Source organism: Oenanthe melanoleuca, chromosome 3 (assembly GCF_029582105.1).
Source record: "Oenanthe melanoleuca isolate GR-GAL-2019-014 chromosome 3, OMel1.0, whole genome shotgun sequence".
In the NCBI taxonomy this organism is placed as follows: Eukaryota; Metazoa; Chordata; class Aves; order Passeriformes; family Muscicapidae; genus Oenanthe; species Oenanthe melanoleuca.
This window is the reverse complement of record NC_079336.1, coordinates 23,552,222-23,568,284: the sequence shown is the minus strand read 5'-3', so window position 1 is coordinate 23,568,284 and position 16,063 is coordinate 23,552,222. Positions and strand designations below refer to the sequence as shown.

General features: G+C 38.6%; 1 protein-coding gene across 5 annotated transcripts in view; it reads left to right on the top strand.

The window, feature by feature from the left end:
- LOC130251804 (dystonin-like) overlaps positions 1-16,063 on the top strand; it is a 285,947-nt gene that overhangs the window by 112,252 nt on the left and 157,632 nt on the right. The gene's annotated exons all lie outside the window — the stretch shown is intronic.

The window sequence follows — 16,063 nt, the reverse complement described above, 5'->3', positions numbered from 1 at the left end:
AATGTGCCCTACTGCAAATCCTAATGAGGAGCAAAGACATGAATGGACAGAGTGCACCTCTTAGCCTGCACAAGCACATAGAATAAAGGAGAAACCACTAGCAAGGCCTTGGAGCTCCTTCAGCTCCCCTTGTCATGTCAATCTTTGCTCCCAAATGGCTATATAGAGGAAAAAAAAGCTGGGTTTAAATATATTTAAGCATGACCTACAGAATTAGGCTGTGGTTGAAAGTTGCTCTATTTTAAGAAATAAAGATTAACAACTTTCTAATAGAAGCTGTTAGTGCAAGTTAAATCTTTACTTGATGTGTATTTTATGTTTCTGAACCTGATTATTAGGCTTTTGCAGAATGAAATTATTAATTTTTCTCATTAGATCAAGCACAGGACATCTGGCAAAATTTTAGGTGCTTGTAAGAAGTGATAGCATTTGTTAGTGCTACCAGTTGTAAAAACATGGATGAAAAGGAAAACCAATTTATATAAATTGCCTTCTTTAGGTGAACTGGTGTGGCAAGGGTTTTCCCCTGTAAGGTAGTCAGCTCCATATGAAATCTGTTGAAGCATTTAAATTGTAGTCAAAACACACTTCACTATGTCCTAACCCAAATAACTACTTGTCAAATAACAAATTACCGACTAAATATCTGCATGTCCAATTCAGATCTTGCAGATCTGTCAGAGTAGAGTATTTCAGTTGGAGGAAAACTACAATGCAAGAACTACAATCATCTAGTGGGACTGCCTGACCAACTCAGGGCTGACTGCAAGTTCAAGCATGTTGCTTAGGGCATTCTCCAAATGCATCTTAAACACTGACAGGCTTGGGGCATTACCACCTGTCTAGGAAGCCTGTTCCAATGCCTGACCACTCTCAAGGAAGAGAAATGCTTCCTGATGCCCAGTCTAAACCTCTCCAGCACAGTTTTGAAGTATTCCCATGTGTCTAGTGACTGGATACCAGAGAGAAGAGAATCAGGATGGTTTGAATTGGAAGGGGACCTTGAGAATTATCTCATTCCATCCTCCCTGCTGGGGGCAGGGACACCTTCAACTAGACCAGATTGCTCAGATCCCCATCCATCCTGGCCTTGACATTCCCAGCAATGGGGCATCCTAACAGCTTCCCTGGGTTCTGTTCCATGATCTTTCCAGGCACAGAGGAGAGGCTGACAGGGTGATAGATCCCAGTGTTATCTTTTATTCAATTTCTAAACATGAGTTCCCTTTAAAATGAGCTTAATGCCTCCTTCTACTTCCCTGCAGAGCAGTCAGGTCACTCTTCAGTCTCCCTTTCTCTAAACTAGACAAACTCAAAGTCCTCTGGTGCTCCATTTAAGACATGCTTTCCATCCCTGCCACCAGCTTTGTTCCACATCTCTGGACATATTCAAGGACCTTCATAACCTTGTTAAACTGTGGAGACCAGATCTGCACACAGTTCTCAGTGTGAGGCACCAACACTGAGTACAGCAGGATGATTGCCTCTCCCTACTGGTTGTTTAGGCTGTGCTTGATGCCCCTCAGAAGGGATTTGCCATCTTGAGGACCTTCATTTTCAAAATTATATCTTAAAAAATTGGTCAAAAAGTAGTTTTAAGAATCACTACTGGTGCTTGACTAAATATTAAGCCTCTTCAATAAATATGAAGTAACTGAAGAAGAAGAAAAAATTATATTCTTTATAATAAAAAATATATTCTTTTTGTTACTTATGTCTGCAGTATACCTACACTGAATGCAGAAGGGATTTATAGAGTGGTGTAAGACACATGCCCTGCACTAGTCTGTGTTGCATGACATTTCCTGCTATGCCACTTCCTTTGAAAAATATGGCAATTTGGTGTCTTTGTCACTCACATATGGCCACTTTGGGTTCAGAATGTGAAGTTCTGAAGAATGTACGTACTTAAACCCCAAGTTGTGTTTTTTCTTCTCTTAGATTTAAAACAAGGGAAAATCTGAACAGAAAAGTGTAGCAGTGGAGTCTTCACCAAGGGGATAAAGCTTTGTGATAATAACTGTGTTTATGCATAGAGTAGTTCCATAGTTATCAGGAAAGTTGTGATTAGATTCAGAAGTTGAGACACCTAAATCCTTGTGCTTTTGGGGAGCTAAGTTCTTATGTAATTGTCTCAATTGTCCCTTTCACCTGATAATTGGAAGGAGAGAGGTTTAGTCTATACAGTTAGTACAGCCAAGACAGTGAGTCAACTAACTAGCTACTGGAGGTTCACTCCACTCAACTAAACATAAACATCTGTGTTGGAGATTTGTGAGACATCCACGTGAGTATGAGAAGCATGACTTGGGTCTTATGGGAAACCTGCTCTCATCTGGGAAGAGACAGATCAGGCAGGATAAACTGCTTCTTAAATGATGATAGACATGTTTAGCAACGGATTTGAGGCCTGGAGGGCCAGGCAATTCAGAGGATGAGGCTGATGGAGTAATTCAGATCACTTGGAGGAGGTGCCTAGAGCACAGTGGAGCCATTCACTTGTCCAGCATAGCTGCTGTGTGTGTTCTGAGGTGGCACTTCATATCCAGTAGCATTTGCAGTGGGAAGCAGGTGTCCTTAGGTCTTGTGGTGTAATTGCTATCTCCACATGGATATCTTAGGTGTTTTAAAGTGTCTCAAATATTTTAGATGGTTGATTGACTTATCTCTCTGCTTCAGAGTGTGAAACATTGCTGGTGATTGAACAACCACTATAGGGCTTTTGATTCAGTCTCCTAAAGACAGGTGGCACTTGAGTGGTGCCTGAGGTGTCCTAGAATATGCAGGATGTGTGTGGAGTTCTCTGATGAGACATCAGACCTGTGAGAGGCTCACTGCAGCTGGATCTGCAGCTGGAGGCCAGTTGGGATATTGCAGGATAACTCAAAGAGCTCCAGTAGCATGGTGAGAAAACTGAATCCTGCCCCCACTGCATAAAGTGATCTCTCCAAAACCTAGCCAGTGTGTAAACATGAGTATCTAGACCCCTAAGTGAGGGTCTTTTAACCTGAATTACCCCTTAATTTTCCCTGCATTTGCAGAAGTAGTTAATGTCTCAGTGAGCATAAGAAGCTGTTTGCTGTGTGATATTACTGGCTCTGCTACACATCAATAACACTAATAACACTGCAATCTGGGAAGTAGTCAAGGTGCCAGAGATTTTTTTTTGGCTGTTGTTTGTGGCTTATTGTTTCTCTGAGTCATGGTTCTTATCTGGAGGGTATTATTTACTCAAAATAGAAAATCCCTCTGACTATTGAAATAAATTTAGGAATGATTTAAGGGAAAGATATGATGGGAAAAAAAGATAGTACATATTTGAGGATTATGTTTCTCTTGCATCTGAATTATATCTAGAGATGCTTATGGCTTTGTGAATTGGTACACATAACTAGATAAATATAAATGTTATTCTGAGTCACAACACTGATTTCAGCAGCTGCACAAGTTCAGAAAGTATTCATTCTTCTGTATCCCAAGTAATTACACAAGAGATACTGAAAAGCTGGAATGGGAAATCTGGTGGATTATTAAACTGAGTATGTAAGAAAATAATTTGTTCTGTGGGTATTGAAAAACCCCAATGCATATATGTTACTAGGATTTATGCAAGCTTTCAATGCACGTATTTCACATGCTTTTAATAGTAGGTGGCTTAGTTTAAATTCAGTTTCATAATGTAATAACTGTTATAAGTTATTTTTCTGGCACCTGTAGAACAAGCTAAATCAGATTACAGTATTTTGTAGAATCAAAGGCTCTATGTATAAATATCCAAATTAATACTTTAATGGACTCCTTCAACACCCAGTACATTTTCACTGACAACATTGGAGATGAGCAACTATAACTGAAAGCAGCATTTGTCCTCATAGTCATCATAATTTTAGTAACATTTAAATTATGTGAAAACTGGTGATCATTGCCTTTCAAACCACTGCAAGCATTTTTTAATAAATGTCAAATCTTTAAAATCACTTGCAGTTGATTGAAAAAAGCATGCCAAAATAAAGAAAAACTTTGAACTTCCATCTAGCTAAAGTTTATGAGCTCAGACCTTAAAAAGTTTCAGGAAGTTCTAATGACTCAACAGACTTCTATTTCAGTTTCATCATCATTTTTCAGCTCAGGAACTGCCATTAAACACATTCCTTCCACTCCCCCCTGCCCTTTGCTGTCAGACCTCTGCAGGATGCTGCTTTCCAGGGTTCTGGTCAATGATGATTTTGTCCAGGTGTTACTGAACCATCCAGCCCTCTCCAGCCAGATGGGCACTTTCTCTCAGGCCTCCTTCAGCATAACCTCTTTACATTTCTCTTGCCAGCCAGCAAATACTTTTTTTTGGCACTGACTTCCCATAAACCTTTAAGAGAAAATCCCATTTGATTAGTCTGCCCCCATGCAGTCCATTTGGTTCATTTGTTCATTTGGTCCAGCATCAGCAGTTAAACTTTTACCAGTGTTGGTGAAAAGGTGAGATTTGTAAGGCTGTGGCCTTCATATAGAGGAGGAGGCAGCTCAGCTGAGGTGACCCATTTCAGTAAATGATGTGCAGAGACAGGGAATATCCCATGGTAGGGTCACCATTCAGCAGACATGCTGTCTGCTTTCTTGAGGTGGCCATGAGAGATCAGGGTGCTGGCTCTGACCTTCAGCCACTGTTCTCCTGGCAACCATTCCTGGTGTGCCTGAGCAGTGTGCCTTGCAGTCCAAGGATTGAAATTTACTCTGCCTCTGCTTTGAAACAACCAGAACAGTTCAAGGTCTGATCTTCTTAAAGATTTAAAAATGGAACTAATGTGGCCAGTTATCCCATCTGTGACTATATGTGATTGTAGGATAAAGTCTATTCCACGTGATAGCTGCATTGTGTGTCATTAGCCAGTGGAGCATTACCTGTCCTTCAGCATTTGTCAGGGTGTACTCTTGTGATATTTTATTTCTTAGCTGAACTCCTAGTTGTTTCTTCTGGAATTCTTCAGTGATTTCTAAAAAAATAGTAAAATTCCTAAATATTATATAAGAAAATAATTGTGGAATTCTTGATATTTCTGGGACTCACCTGAATCACAGCAGGGGTGAGAGAAGCATGAAATCTCTGTCATTAATGCCATAAAACCACCAATGAGGAACAAATTCCTCTTTTTGTAAGCCATCTCACTGGATATAAAACCTCTCCTGTTGGTGATTGTGACTTGGTAGGTGAACATCTCTTTCAAAGTTTGAGGAGTGGTTGCCAGTACAGCTCAAACAGTTCCAAACCTTTTGTTTGTGCTGGCAAGCCTTTATTTTTATCCTTGTTTTCTATCTTGTGCTACTTAAATTTTCACTTTCTCTTTGGCTTTTGTTTATCTCTCTGTTATTCTGTATGTGACCTTAGGGCTGTGCAACAAAATGCTTGCTGGTTATCTGGTATGCTGTTTTAGTACTGTGAAACGACACGTCCCATTTGTGCTGAACGCTCCATTACTTCTGCTGTGTTGTATAAACACACAAAAAAGAGGGGAAAGGGATCTTAGATCCAGGAGCACCTGAAATGCATTACTAGTAGGGTTTTGATAAAAGATACTTGGCATGGTTTGATTAGCCAAGTGGAGTAACTTCTCCTGTACAATAATTGCTGACTATATGAGACGAATGATAAAGCGTAAATTAGCAGTGTACATAGGGTGAATGGTATCATCATTTTGCAGACTAACAAATACACAGATATTTAACAACATTGCCATTTTAATGTCCTGTGTTAAGAAATTAATGCATTTCCCAGTCACAGACGTGCTTGACAAATTACAGAAATCTGTGGTTAAATGCAAGCCCACACAAATCTGTGTGAGCTATTTAATGTTTCAGTGTTAATAGTTTGTTTACTATGTCTTAATCTTAGTCTTAACCTCTTGTTTGTGATTAAGTGGCCTCTAAGACAGGTCAAATTGCACACAAGTGTTGGTCTAATCCTTTATTCATGTTATACTTCTTACGGGTTTTCGTGCCAGAAAAAGACTGTTGTTAATCTTCCCATAAAATTTTGTAGCATTGGTGGGTATAAATTTGCATCTTTTACATGTTTTGTTTAAAAAAAAAAACAACAACAAAAAAGCCCAACAAAAAACCAGTATCAAGATAATGAAACACAGCAATTCCTGATGGTAGTTTTAACAGCTTTGGTCACCTGGATCTCTGGTTTAAACAGTGACCACTCAGGTCTAGTCAGATTAGTCAGATGTCCAAGACAAAGCCATTGGTGTGGTCACTACTGAGTTGTGGTGGTTCTCATAGGCTTCAGTGGTAGTCTGTTTTGAGGCTTTAGAATATCATCTATCTATGTTTTAGCTGACAGGTTTGGGAAGAAATTTCAGTTTCCCTCTTCTGAATCTCCAGTGTGATCCTGTTAACTCTGTCTCTTTCCTTGCTGAGACCAAAGTTATGACTTCATAGAATTTCAGTTACTTAAAGTGGTAATTTTTTCTTTAGTTACTAGCACTTTCCTTTATTGTCTTCACTTATTTTGCTTAGGATTTTTATATAAAAAAACCTGAAAACTGATATAAATGCAATTTATCAATACTGTTGTCCTTGATCTTTCTTTGGTTCAAGAGTATAAGTGATATAGAAAGTTAAAGTGACTATAAAGTTACTATTTGGTTCTTTGAAAAAGAGGAACAGCAGAAAGAATTGCTAATAGAGAGCTGATAGCCTTCTCAGGAACAGCTGGTAAGTATTGTTAAAGTGGTTATTAAGTCTCAAAATTACCTATGTCTGGAAAGATAAAAAGGCATTAAGGCTACTAGTCATCTGCAGAGGCATATTTGGAATGCATTTATTCCTAGCTAATATTTAGAAATGGATAAATCATAGAGCTGCCATAGAATATGCTGTGAGTCTCCTCCAGACTGAACAGACCAAGTGCCCTGAGCTGCTCCTCACAAGGCTTCCCCTCACCATCCTTGTGGCTCTTCTAGGACTAGCTGCAGTTGTACCAGGTGCATTTGAGTAAATTGATCTGGAATATGAAGAAGTAGGGCAGGATCATTGGGAACACTCATCTTGTAACCAGTGCTTTAGAATTGATTCTTGTGTTTCTGCTCTTTTTTGTAAAATTCTACTTCAGCAGCACCTGATTTTTGAAAAATTGAGTTACCCTTAAGAAAAAAAACAAAAAACCAAAATTTAAAGTATGAATGAAAGAGAATGTGCAAAATCAGAATCTCTGTAAATTACTGATTGCTTTAAAAAATGTAATTGTCAGCTGTAAAATAACAATAATGTGGTTTTTCTGACCTATGTTGAATTAGGTATTATTTTACATTTTTTGTGACAGTCAGTGTGCCACTGAATCTACAGGAATTTGGACATAACAGGGTGTACTTTAGGGTTATTTTCTGTTTGAAACAAGGTGGTATGATGGTGACTGTTAAACATATGTAAACAGATATCAAATCACGCTCCAGGAAAGCTGAATAAAATAATCCAATATAATACTGTTTAGAAACCCTTGATGCCCACATGTATTTATTTAAAATTGCACTTGCACTGAAAATTTAAATTTGCAGTATTTTTTAGGGAAATTCTTGTCCCCTGTGAAATTTGTAGAGGAAGAATAACATCAGCAGTGTTCTAGTGGTAGGTTGCATTAATACAGTTTGAATTAATGTGAAGATTTGCAGTTGTCCATTCAAATTCTGGACACTTGCCTTTAATATTTTACATATTTTCTGCTTTATAATATAATATTATTTATATATTTTAAAATTATTATACTACAATCTCATTAACCATATATTATTGCTAGCATCTTGTTGTTAAACCAGAAACTATATGTGTGTGAAATGAAATCAGCCTTGGCCCATTGTACTGTAAAGTCCTGAAGCATCTTTTCTGATGGGAGAGAAGAAAGATAAGTATATATTTAGGCATAAAAGCTGGTTCTTTTTACAAATACAGGGATATAATTTAAAAAGATTTTTTTTGTGTGTGTGTTTTTCTGTTAATAAAGGGTGCCCATGCCAGAACCTAACAGAGACCCATGTGGAAGTGTGCTTTAAATCATAAAGTCCTCTGGTCTCAGCTGAAAGTCACTTTTTTAATGTAGTTTTTCTAAACAGACTAGGATACAACCTTTTCATCATGAGTAAAGGGAGCAAATGTCACAAGTGCACCTGTATGTTGGGCATGCTACAAATGCAAATACAAATTGAGGCTATGAATGAATGTAGTGATAGAATAAATGTCTACTTTGAAAAGAAACACGTTAGCATCGTGCCTGTACATAGCTGCCCATCTGTCACAGTATTCTGTGGTGTAACAGAACAAAATTTTCTAAGCATTACTGTCAAAATTTACCCCAGTGCCCTGGAAGTAGTCAACAGTGAGTGGCTGTGTCCTTAGAAATTCTTTGGAGGCCCATCCTAGATCTTTATTGTGTTATCCATTCTAGCGCCTGTCAGTAAAATGTGGAATGCTTCAGTGGAACTGCCCTCTGGGGGTAAAGTCTCTGGGTCTCATTACTGCAATTCCTTTTCAAATAAGCAAGGGAAAGTCAATGGTAACACCTGATAATGCCTGGCAAGTAACTCTGTAGTTCTTTCTCAGCATGAGAAGCCATACACATCTGTCCTTGGCTATGTATCCATGACCAAAACAAAGAAGAAAGCTAAAAAGATTTTTCCTAACAAAGTATACCAGAGGTTAGACTTGCTTGCATTTTGAAAATGTATCTTTCTACTTAGTTTTAGGTTTAGTTAGATGTTTCTTGGCTCTTATATTCAGAGCAACTCAGAGATGCCTTACAGGAGCATGGGAGGAGGATAAAGCTCCATTTTTATGAGCAGTAATCTTAAGGTCAGTTTTCTAGATAGATTGGCTTTTATGATTTGTTTCACTTTTATCTGCCAGAATGTTTAACTCTGCTGCAGAGTTTCAGCCCCAGTACACAGTGTCATTGCCCTGGCAAAGCTATTGTGCTTTTATGATGGCAGTGAAGTAGCAGGTTATTTATAGGTGACAAATCAGTGAAGTCACATTAGCTGCTATGAAAACTTCACATACAAATAAAAAACTTGACCCCCAGCAAGCTGTCAGAGCAATTTCTGATCCTTCAGTTTAATCTTGCCATTTGTGAATCATTGGATAGGTAATAAAAACACACAAAGTGCAAAACAAATCTGCTGACTAAACCCCTGCTATTTACTGTGCTGCTTGCTTTTGGATTTGGAGTGTAGCTAATAGTTTCAAAGGTGGCTACATATTTTTCTGCTTTATCTTGCTCAAGTTACTGAGTGAAACGGGAAGTTGAAATGCGTGTGAGAAATTTCTACTGCCCATAAATGCTATGTCATCTCTGTGAAAGGCAATGAGCATTACAGCCCAACGCTGGAGCAGTGATGTTTATTTAAGAGGATTGGTGGCCAGAAATAAGCCACAGTGTCTAATCAGACACAGGCCCTGCTGGGCACTGAGCCACGGCGTTTATTGCGTGTGCATTTCTCATAAGCAAAATGGCTTCGCACCGAGGCGGGTGGATGTGAAGCCTGGAAGGAATCACGGTGGGAACGGCAGTTTGGAACTTTCTGAGAGGAATTAATTGGGTACAAACCTACGGGGATGAATGAAACGGTGTGGCTGTGAGTTACAGGCAGCCAAATGGGGAATGTCTGTGGATGTGTGAGGGCTGAAAAGGAAGAACAGTGTTTAGATCCTGCCAAAGCTCCCCTAAGTCCAGATAAACATTCCCCTGGAAGAAAATATTTCAGAAGAAAAAAGAGAAAGAAATCAACCGAGGAGAGATCAGATTCAGCACACGCTAAAGGAAATGAAGAAAAGAGACAGAATGAAGTGGAGATTTCAGAAAACATCAAGGTTCATCCTAAGGGTGTGGGATTGGCTGACTTCGTCCCCAGGAGAGAGACAGTGGCTGGCAATGCTCTGCCTGTGAGTACAGACCTTTCAGCTGATACTGCTAAAGCAAGAGTTTTCTCAGGCAAAGTAAAGAGTGATTCTCTTCGTGGGGAGAGCTTTCATGGTGATAATCAGAGGCTCACCAAGTCTGATGAAACAGACACATGGTTAAGGGAACAAGACAAGAGCAACTCAGAGAAGCACTGTGCATGGAAAAGGAAATGTTCACAGGACGGTAACAGGAGAGAATTAGCATTCCTGAAGAAGTCCAGTGGGCTTGGTTATAGGAAACGAACTGCTTCGGATTCTGCCATCCACATTTTAAGCAGACAACATGAAGAAACTGAGTTAAACAAAACTTCTTGCAGAGTCATTGAAAATGTTTCAGAAAGCAGTAAATCTAAAAACTTGCATCACTTTCTTTCTGAAAGCAAAAGTGATCCATTACTTGAACAAAAGAGATTTTATCCTGATGCTGTACTTTCCCATTTGCCAAAAGAAAAGGCATTTTTTAGCATTGCACCAAACTGGAGCAAGGTAAATATTTTGATACAGTACATTCTCTGAAAGCTATCTTAGAATAAGTATTTAAACAGTAATTTTTCTGTTACAAAAATACCTTCACTTTGCTCTGTATAAACCTCTTACATGCCATGATACTATGGATATTTGTAGGACAGAATATATCACTTGATCTTTTTCAAACGCTATGCACTAACTCTATACTTTAGGAGTATTGATATATTCTTGTGCTATTTTTCTCCCTGCAGTTTGATCTGCTTCTCAATTTAGGAAAGAGATTTTCATGTTAAAATATTGCTAGGAGGTGGAGTGAATTTTAGAGTTCACATTCCCTATCTGCAGTGTATTTTCTTACCACCTCTTCATGGTCTTGTAATTCCTTTAGGTCTTGTATCAAGGAAAGGAATATTTCTAATTCTCTTCAGTAATGGCCAGTAGGAACTGAAGAATGACAGAGCTAAGTAGGCAGCTTGAAATAGAAAAGTGAACATTAATCATGTTAATAGCACTCTACACTTCTTTTAAAGGATCTTTCCTCCCAAACTGTCTAGACGACCTATTTATATTAATTATTGAAAATCCATCTTCCTCTGAGGGTAGGATTATTTTATTTTTTCAATAAAAGAAACCAAAATACAATCTTGGTTGCAGAATATCAGATACAAAAATACAATGTTGCAGAATATCAGAAGCAAAGCAAAATTTTGGTAACCATGCTTACCAATTCAATCCATATTTCCAGTTTTGCCTCACCCATTTTCAGGACAACTGAAATCTGCACATGTGAGTCAAATGCTGATACCAGGACCTGGTCCAAAACTGATTCCCCTTGCTCAATGGGGACATCTGAGCTTTCAGTTGAATGAGCAGAGGGAATGGGCAATGCCAGATGGGAATGCCAAAGGCATTCTTTCCAGCAAAGGGCTAACTAAACGTCTTTTGCTTATATAATTAACTTTTCCAGCATGAATCAAACAATACTTTGTCTGAACTTAGTTTTTTAAACATAGATAACACACCCAATTACAACATGCAGTACACAATAGTACAATTGACCTCCTAATACTCATAGAGATCTTTGCCCTCTTAATCTTAGCTGGAATTCAGGAACAGCTTAGAAATGTTCTTTGATTTGTACAAAACATCACTGCTGAGAACGAGGGTATGAGGCCTTGTCTGCTCAGCTAAGCATGGCTGTTTTTTCCTGCATAATGAAAGTAATACAGCTTCTAATACTGCTGCAGTTAATACTCAGACCAGGTCTATACCTCTTGTTACCACAGAGAAAAATGATTTCTGTTGAGCACCCACATCAATGGATATTGATAAAACACTGCATGAATATGAAACTACTTACACATCAGGCTAAATGCCTCAGTTGGGAAATGTCTGGCTTTCAATCCAGTTCCCTTTTTCAACCCAAGATGCTCAGTACAAGTGATTTTAAGAACACCAAGGTTTCACCTTTAAAAAAAAAAAACCAGGAAAAACTAGATTTTAGACTTTAATTACTGTACAAACCACTTTCCTTCTGATTGTTTTTTAGAACTAAGAAAGCATTTGAATGTCTTATATTTCTTTACTGAGTAAAGCTGGTATTTATGAGTTTGCAAAGGTCCTGTTACTGGCCCAAGCTGATATGCAAAGTTTGCAGTTAGCAATCGCAGCTTTACCTTTTTTTTTTACTGTAATTACAGAGATCAGTAGCCTTCCCTTACCTTGTCAGGGTACCCATGCTGTAATGTACTCTCAGGTTACACAGTGCCTCAGATGTGCCTGATAATTGAAAGTGTGTTGGCTTTTCAAACTGAGCAGCAGACACCAGAGGAAACTCATTGGTACAGCTGGTTAGTCTGCACTGTAACAGAGATATGAGATTTTACCCTCTGGAACAGTATGGTTCCCTCTACTGAAATATATCCCTTGAGATTCCTTCTGTGGTACAGTTTCTTATGCATGTAAAAAATATGATTTTGTGTTCAAATATGTGCTACTTCATTACCTCTGTTTTCCTGATTGCAGAACTAAGAGGGATCTACTGAATCATTGCTCATGGCTGCTCATTAATAGCTTTGAGAGAAAAGTTTCTTACTTTCTGCTGAGGCTTAATAAGCATTTCTCAGATCATAGTGTGGCCTGGAGAGAGCCAATACCCCACCACGATCATGCATCTCTAGCTCATTATATACTTTTATGCAGTTTAGTACATTATGCCAAGTTTAGACTTGCTTCAAAACATTTAGGATAAGAAGGAATCAGAGGAAGGACTTCTTACTATCTTTATGAGTCTTGTTCCTCTTCTGTTTGCAGTGTGAAAATGAATCACAGAAATCCAGCATCACTATTGATCTCTTGGAAAGTCTTTTCCAGTCTGCTCTGCTCTTTGGGCTCCAAACTGCATCACTAAAATCAGTGCAAGGAAAGAGCTTGAGGCTTTTTGGTGTTTAGGTTTTGTATCTTGTGTGATGCAGGGGGCATTTACACTGAGAAAAAATATGCAGTAGCAGAAGTGAACACGTACTCTCTACCAGAAAGAAGGTATTTAGTGCCAGTTAAGACTTTGATCCTGAAATAGAAGGACTATGTAGAGAATTACCTCTGTTGCTTTTTCTTGCATAACTTTTAATTCACAGGCTTTTGAGATAATTTGGAGAACTGGATCTCTGGCAAACAACTGCTCAAACTCATGCAAATGCTGTAATCCATTCTTTCTATGCTTAAGGAGCAAATGTGCTCTGCTTAGGCAGTTTATAGTGAGTAAAAGATGAGCTTCTGGGATACAAATGTTCACACAAACTTTGCTTGGAAGGACTAAATTTTATGAGTAGAAGATTTGACTTTTCTTTATTTTCTGTTCTATCATTCTTAGTTTAATTGTCCTTCTGTTTTTCTCCTATGGGAAATGATGTTAGAAATATACTATGATAATGCATAGTTGGTGGATAACTATCTCTACTGTCCTTCTGGGATTATCAAAGGAAAGATGGGCTCTCTCCCTTTTTTCCTACACCTTATTTTGTTGTGGTAGTATTTTACTTGTTAAGAAGTTTCAGTTTAATGGGACATCTTGCAAACCAGAGCCTGTATTTGTAGGTGTAAGAAAATATAACCATATAACTCACCATTTCACTTAGAGTATTTATACTTTTAAAATACTAATCCAGTGTTTATGAAAAATCTGAAATGTTAGACTTGAAAAGCTAAAATACTTTATTTAGAGAACAGAAGTGCTCAGGCTGTTTCAGGGCTCAGACTGATGTTAATGTTCTTTAACCTGTAGTGAAATGGGCTACCTCCATGAGTGAAAAGCCTTTCCTTTTCTCTTCAGATGGCTAACTAGAAAACCTGTAGATCTTCATGTGATAAACTGAATTAATGTTTTAGCCATCCAAAATTTCAACTGTGAACTTCCCTAGTGGTCATGTTCAGAGTAAAAGTTCTCCTTGTGTTTGTGTTCATGACTAAAACATTGTTTATATCTAACACCAAATACTGGAAGGGTCTTCAGAAGTTGCCTTGATGTTTGAAATCACTTGTTTCCAGAGGAATCTGATGTGCACTCAAAATGCTGTGTTTGCACTCTGTGCAGTCTGAAGTGTACATAACCATCCCTGCTCAATGAACCATGAAGGAGGCTAAGGGTTTGAACTTAGCAGTAAGGGAGAGCCATTAGCAAATTGCATTGTTAGCTTGCTCATGCTAGAGAATATTAAAAAATCTGATAATTAAGGGTTACACACAGAGGACTTTCTGAAAATGACAAACAAAAAATATAGGTTTGGGTTTGTTGGGTCTTTTTTTTCTGCTAGACATCTGGCACTTGGAGATGACATCATCCCTTTCAGAAGCGTTGTCCGGATAAGCAGTAAATGGTTGACTTCATTTATATTGTGATCTGGTTGTTCTGTGATGAACAGAGACTAAAGCTACTGAAAAAACATTTAGTTTGCTTTCTTGCTTTGAAACACCAAACAATAAAGCTAACCCACAGAAAAGAGGTCTTGCACTACAGCTGAGTTCCCCAGGTTTTTACAAGAAAATTTTCAGAGTGATTACAAGTTGATCTTTTGCCACATTGTATTTTCTGTTGTTTTTACAGAGACGACTCATCCCATCTGTATTTCATTCAGTAAATATTCTTTGTAGGATTTTGATACACAGACTTACAAATTATCACAGCTGCATGTGTTCTCTACTTTTTTGAACAAAAAAAAACCAACAAAAAACCAGTTTTTTCTCCCTTCTATTTAATCTTTCTAAGAATGTGCTGAAGCTGGAGACAATAGGATGCAAAAAATGCTGTCAGGTTATTTAGGGGCTAGTTGGACAGTTAAAACTGTTTTGCTTTCTAGCATTGGTGTTTGTATTTTTCCCTTATGTAGATCCAGCAGATACAATGGCCTGTGATAGGTATCTGAAGGACTGCATTCACAACTTGTGATTTTGTGGTTACTTGAATAGAAAGTGATGTAGTTCGGGTTTTTTTCCCTACATTAAATTTATTTGTCATTTACTGTATAGGTGTAAATGCTCATAATTCCCTGAAAGTATGAGAGGTGGTAAAGCAGAAATGGCAGTGAGCTCCCTTGCCCTGCCATCTCTATGACTCCTCCTTTAGTTCCCTGCTTCCAAGTGCTTCCCACCACCTTGTCTTAGGCCATGTCATAGCAGCATCAGTGGGAAAGCTGCACATCTTTCTTCTTGGCACTGTGATCTGTGTGGCTCTAATGTGAGAAAACCCCATCGTTTCCAGCCTAGCCTGTTGGAATTCCCCCTGTCAGAGCCCAGACAGAAGATACCTTTGTCTGCAGAGATTCTGAGGCCAGGAGGAGTTATGACCATCCCATCTGACCTCATGAGTGTAGCTGCCTGGTTTATGCTAGAACAGGGCTGCTGGATTTGGCAGCTGTTCTGCAGCAAACTCAAGCACCCAGAGCTGCTGGTGGGCAAACCTGCCCTGAGCTGTGGCCTCAGGCTGGCTCTGGAGCCAGAGCAGACACATCTCTGCAGTGCTGGGTGTGTTCTTGTGGGAGCAGCCTCCTCCAGGGGGTCACAGGGGTGCTTGGACTCTAGCACAAGCTGTGACACTGCCTCAAGCCCTCCTGTCTCTGCCCAAGCAGCTCTGCCTGCTTTTTGTGATGGCTGAGCCAGGAGTTCAGGTGCTTATACAGTGCCTTGTGCTACATGGGCTCCTGTGTAGTTCCTAATAACACCTTGTATTGTATCTCCTTTGGATAAGTGGTAAAAGGCAATCACTTGGAAAAATGCCAGCATGCTATAGCACTTTCTTTGTCAAGGCACATGTTTTCCTTCCTTTTTAGATTTTACATTTATGTTGAGTACAATTCCTGTAACATGAAGTACAAACAATAAATATGCAAATTAGGGAAATGTCTTCTTCATATTTATACTGTAATAGTTTTCTAATGAAATTGACTGAACTTCATTAGGGGATAATCTAATGTACTCTAAAGTAGTATTTGAATGTAAAATTACCAGTACTTTCCTGCTTTCCCTGATACGGAGTTGGTAATCCTCAGATAATACAAAACTGAATCTTTTTGGTTGGACAGAATTTCTATTTATAATCCTTTAGCCTTTTAGCCATTCCTAAAATACATCTCAGAAAATTTTCTAATAAAACAAT